A 6,049-nucleotide genomic window follows, 5' to 3' on the forward strand; every position below is an offset into this window, starting at 1 on the left:
CTTGTGGAGAGAGGGATTTAATGATGAGCTGGAGGCCTGCAAAGAGCATGTTAAGGGCCAAACCCAGTTGCACTTCAAGAAGGCCACAAAGGGATATGAGACAGAGGAGTTGTGAGAAGCAGCTGGGCCCTGGTGGCTGGACTCTGTCCAGGTCTATGAGTTCCTTCATGAGGAAATTAAAAGTGCTTTGATCTGAAGATGTGCACATGCTCCAAGATGCCATCAACAAGATGGAACCCACTGATGTGAAGTACCACATACAAGGTGTTGCGTCAAGTCTAATATCTGGGTTCCCAACTCCAAGCAAGGCCAAAAGAGGGGAAGGAGGCAGCCCCAGGGATCTATTGCTGGAGAAACCGTCTCCAAGCCAGCAGATGATGAGAAAGAGGTCAGCACATGACCCGCCCAGGCACCACCACACCACCCACCTCATCTCCTTCCTTCTACATGAAGGATTTCTCTCCCAGGGCTTTGCCAGGCTTGGTGACATAGGTATTGTGGTAAAATTGCCTTTCTCTCTCTTTATAATTTTATTTTTAAATAAAACATTTTCATTTATTTTAAACCTTCCACATAGTAATAATCTATTTTAATTTTTATTCTCAAACATACAAGAATGATATAAACAATGATAATTACATCGGCACCAATAATCAGCAGTCCAAAATACTAATCTTGACAATATAGAATAACAACAAGAACAACAAAAACAGGAATTAAGGATATTAGTAAGTTGAAGAAATGCAAGTAAATTCAGTGTTCTTATAACATTCAAATAAATAATTTTATAATAATATAGTTAAATAACAAAATAATAAACACATTCATATTGTATGTTAACACTTAACATATGGAATATAACATGAAAATGGAGATAAATGACAATTTTTGACATTTTGTGGAAATTTTGAGTGCAAGAATTTGTGTTTGTTTCCAATCTTCATCACCTTTTACTGAGACTTCGCATTTATATCTATGCTTATGCCAGAAATTCTGATTTTAGGTTTATGGTTTGTTTACACTTTTGTAGTCATAAACCCATATGAGTTGCCTGTCTTAGACTAAGATATTCGTTATTCTACAAGCACAGGTCATTGTGCACTAGAATCTTGGAAGCAATCAGGGCCATATTTCTTTGTGCAGTTCTCCAATAAAGAATGTGTCTCCTCACTTCTTCCACCCCTAGATGTTCCCTTCATTCTGCAGCATAGGACTTATTCCAGCTTCAGTGACAGCAAGGTAGGACCATTCTCCCACAGACATATCCTTCTCTGAGGAAAATCTTAGTCTTCAGTTATTGAATGTTGATGTAATTGAATTGTGACCACTGCCAAGTAGAATATTATGTTAACAGTTTCTGAAGAGCTGGCAAAGGAGAACTTTCATAGGTCATTCAGAAGCCTGCTGCAGTGCCATGGATATCCAAATTACCTGGATACACTAAGAAAGTTCATGCTCAAAAACATTCATGTTGGTTCTGAGATAATCATTAATGATTCATGGTCATGAGCCTATAAACCTCATTGTAGTGTTTCTAAATAAAATACATACCTATACAAATCAAGATATTCAGTTATTTACCTTATATCCAAATGATCCCATACATCATAAAAAACCGACAAAACAGCAATTCATAAAGATATGTCATTGATCCTTCCTAGAGAATAGTTCTATTTTCCCCCCTTAAAACTTATAATGAGGTAGTTTCCATAGAATCTTCCTCAGACAAGCTTTGACATCTTTGTTCCTCAGGCTGTATATTATAGTGTTCAAAGATGGAGGCATCACAGAATAGAGAACAGACACCAGAAAGTCCATAGGATGTGAGGATTCAGGCACTGGCTTCAAAAAGGCAGTGACACCAGTCACAAAAATCGTGGTCACCACCATGAGCTGAAGCATGCAGGTGGAGAAGGCTCTTGACCTCCCTTGTGATGATGGCATTCTTGTGATGGTTTTAAAAATGTACACATATGAAAATCCATTGGACACAATGCAGAAAAGTGCATATATGACTCCAGTGACCACACTCACATCAATGGTGACATGCAACTTTGAACAAGAAATTTTCAGCAGAGAGGGGACCTCACAGAAAAATTGTGGGAGTTTTCTGGAGCCACAGAAAGGTAGAGAGAAAGATCCTTCACAGTATAAGACCCCAAATAAACCCCAAAGAACAGAAGGCAGCTACCATCTGCACACAGACTCCCTGTTCATGATGATATCATGGTGCAGAGGGCAGCAGGTGACTACATAGCGGTCATCTGACATGGCTGTAAGGGTGAAAAGCTCAGCTTCAGCAAACTGAATTACCAACAGGACCTGTGAGACACATCCCGGGAAAGAGATGGTGCTTCTGTGGCACAAGGAGTTCAGAATGAAGTTTGGGACAGTGACTGAGACAAGGCAAACATCAAGGAGGGACATGTTCCTCAGGATGAAGTACATGGGGGTGTGGAGACACTGGTCCATGGTGACCAGGATGATGATGAGAAGGTTACCCACCAGTGCCACCAGGTAAATCAGCAAGAACAGGAAGCCCTGTGCAACCTGGAGCTCGTTGGCCTCAGAGATGTCATGAGGTAGGACTCCATCCCCACTGTGTGGTTGGCCATGGCCACCATGCTGTGGACCTGCTGCAGGGAAAAGGATGGTGGACACATGTCAGGTTCATGCTGAGCCACTCTTGACCAGGGATGTATGCTCAGTTCTGTCATGTTATAACACATGCTCTCCTAACACACACTAGGTTCAATGACCATCCCAGGGTGCCATTCCCAATATACATCATAACATAGGCTGAAAAAGCAGAGAATTGAAAAAAAAATTGAGACTTTACATATCTACTAATAAAGTTTATAAAACTTATTCTGAATTGTTTCTGAATTTCTGCATAAAACTATTGGAATAAGCCTGTCAACGTGTAAAGCAGCTCAGAGAAGGAGTACTCACTGTATTATATTGAAATAATCCTGATTTTAATACTTAGTAATATTTTCATAGTAAAATTTTTCCTATTTTATTATTAAATACATCGAACAAGAGAATAAAAAAGCTTATGGCAAGAAGAAGAGATAAAAAGTGAAAGAAAATGTATAATCATGTAGGTGTATCATTATAATGAAGAAATGATAATGGTGATAGATGGGAAGTTAGAGAAGCACAAGGAATATGGGGATAATATTCACCATTATTATCCCACAGACTGTTTTTATATGCACCCATACACAAAATCCTCTCTCTCTCAGACTGTATTTCCACTGATTTACAAAAAATGGCACAGATAAATATAGCTGTATTAAGTAGAAACAGAGGAGTGCTGAGCATCACAAGGTAGAAATTTATCCTTTAATGTAAATGGGTAATTTAGCATTTGAGAAAAGAAGAAGCATATATAGGAAATATTTTATGTAGGCAATACAGAATAACTTTAATTGAATTTGAGTAAAAATAATGCATTCTGTAGTAAATTAGATATTTAGCTATAGATATTTCAAAAATAAAGCAATTGCTTTCTACAGAAAATGATACTTGGCTTATTATTGCCATTGGCTTCTGTCAGACTTGTCAGAATTTCTCCAGCTTCTGAGTTAGAGGAGGAATTAAGGCCATTTCTAGGTAAGACAGCAGAGCCCTCCTACTTCCTTGATTTCAAGGATGTTCTGTGTGTGAAGTCTAGGGAATTGCTTTTGCAGTCCAAACAGATTATATCAAGGCAGTGTATGACATTTACTCCTCTGAGGACCCCATCAACTTGACATTTCTGAGGGTTGGACTGAAAATTTTACAGTCACAATGACAGAACTGAGTGAGCCAGCAAAAGCTGACCAGGCTACAGTAGAGCTCATGGGAAGCAATTGTACCTGTACTGACTGCCAACCAGACACTCCTCGGCTGTACTCTCTGGGTTATTTCCTCCCCTGGAAATAAAGCCTTAGATTTTTAAAACTCCCAAGTAATTCTCTTCTGAAAGGACCTACTTTTCTATTACTTCTTCCAGTGGTTTATGTGTGATATGTGTTAAAAACCTAAGAAAAAAGTGCACTTGAGAAGAATTAAAGGCAAATGTGGAGGGTACTGTATAAGAGAAAGCCTTTATAAAATAACACTGTAACTAATGTTTGCTAACTTAGAGATTTTCTAGTTCTCTTCATCTCTAGTTCTAGTTGTAAAATAAGGAATTAAAATTCTGTTATTCCCAAGAAACTTGATTTCTAAAATAGGCTTATTGCTCCATGTACATAAATTTTAATCAAATTCAGAAGTTCAGACTTGATCATTATACATTGTATGCATGTATCAGAAGTATTGGAATATCATATTGCAACCCATAAATATGAACTATAACATCCAAATCAAATTTTTCAATCTTAAAGTGAGCACTTCAAAGGAAATTTAGATTTTGCCTAGATCAGCTCCTTTCTTTGAAAACATACCTGGTTATATATATAGTTCATGGAATAGGTCTCTTCCCCAATAATTTCCCTACCATCTCCTGAAGCCCCAGTGTTCAGACTTACCTGGAAAAATCAGAACATTGAAGTTTTCTCTTAAGAATTTTCAACCATCTCTAGTGTGAGGAAGAAGCTCACTATCTCATATCTTTTTCTTTTCAGTGAGTCTGAAATAGTTTTCACTGTGCTGCAAACCATGCATTGGGAAAAGTCAGGATTGAAGGAGGAGTAGAGTGCAGTTCTAACAGGTTCATGGCTGGTCCTTGTGGACACTTGTTGGCCTGGAATGACAGCAGTGTACAGCCTGGCTCTGAGCCCTGGGCCTAACAGCTTGCTCTGTGCTCTGCCTCTTCCTGTAGTGCATTCTGAGAAGTCCCACCACTTTCCAGCTGGGAAACACTCCCAAAGCACTGGGGTTGTGCTCCACTGCAGTCAGAGGGATGTACTTCCTCTCTGAAGTGGGAGTTCGAGCGTATGTTTGAAGGGGTAAAAAATTAAATTTTAGTGATTTTTGCTTCTTGTCCATATAATGTTTCCTCTGGTGGTTGGAACATTTGCAAAGGGATCTAAAATGTATCTCAAAATAAGGTATGAATACAGTAGCACAAAGAATCTCAGTTCTTCTTCCACAATACAAAATTCACTCATAAGTACAGGAATGATACTTATAACAATAATAAGAATTATAACTAAAATTTCAAATACTATATTGAAATTCTGAAACAGCATAAATCTCTGAACTGAACAGCACAAATCTAGAGGAGAATAATTGCAATAATGGAATTAATTTCAAGAGTTAAATGAAAAATTTAACATAAAGCTGTGAAAAAGCTGAATCCTAATTCAAGTGAGAGGCAGGAAAGTAGTCTCTGGGAGAGGGAAATGCATGTTAAATATTTAAGGAAGGAGTCCCTGGCTTATGTTAATATTAACAGCCATTATGATCCAGTTCTCAATTTTCCTCTTCTTCCATCATTTTCATCTGACTTGACTTTTCCCTGCAACCTATATTGGGTGTGTTACACCTACAGTGTGATAATTGTGAAAATTCTATGGTCTGAAGAATAAAAGAAGTGGATGAGGAAACAGCTTTCCTAAGTGACCAAAAAGTCCTCTTCATACATAATCACATGACAGTTTGACACTCTTTCCTTCCTGTATCTACAGCCTTCTCTACTTGATGAAATATTTGGTGTTTGGAGTTGAGACAATTTATTACCTTTCCATTCCAATTTTTCTCCAGGTCAGTTTGATTTAATGGCTGTAAACTTGTGTGGAGTTGCTAAGTTCTAAGAATGGTAGGTCCCAAAACTGTCATTCATAGAGGTTGAGACAGGAGGTCAGGTTTCCATAGAAATCCCTTATACTGTGGATTGTCCCCATCATCCTAAGTAATCTTTAAGGCCATGTTTGCCATCCCAAAAGTTATACCATTAAGTGAAACAAGGCAGAAAATTTAACTCTCAAAACACATAACTTACAGTTAGATACCATTAAAGGAAAGGTGCAAGAAAAGGCCCAGTGAAGGAAAAAATTTCAAAAGAGAGGAGACATTTTATGGAGATTCATGTTGTTATCCTCCACTGTTACAAGAG

Source organism: Sciurus vulgaris, assembly GCF_902686455.1.
Source record: "Sciurus vulgaris genome assembly, contig: HiC_scaffold_442_arrow_ctg1, whole genome shotgun sequence".
NCBI classification, from domain to species: Eukaryota; Metazoa; Chordata; class Mammalia; order Rodentia; family Sciuridae; genus Sciurus; species Sciurus vulgaris.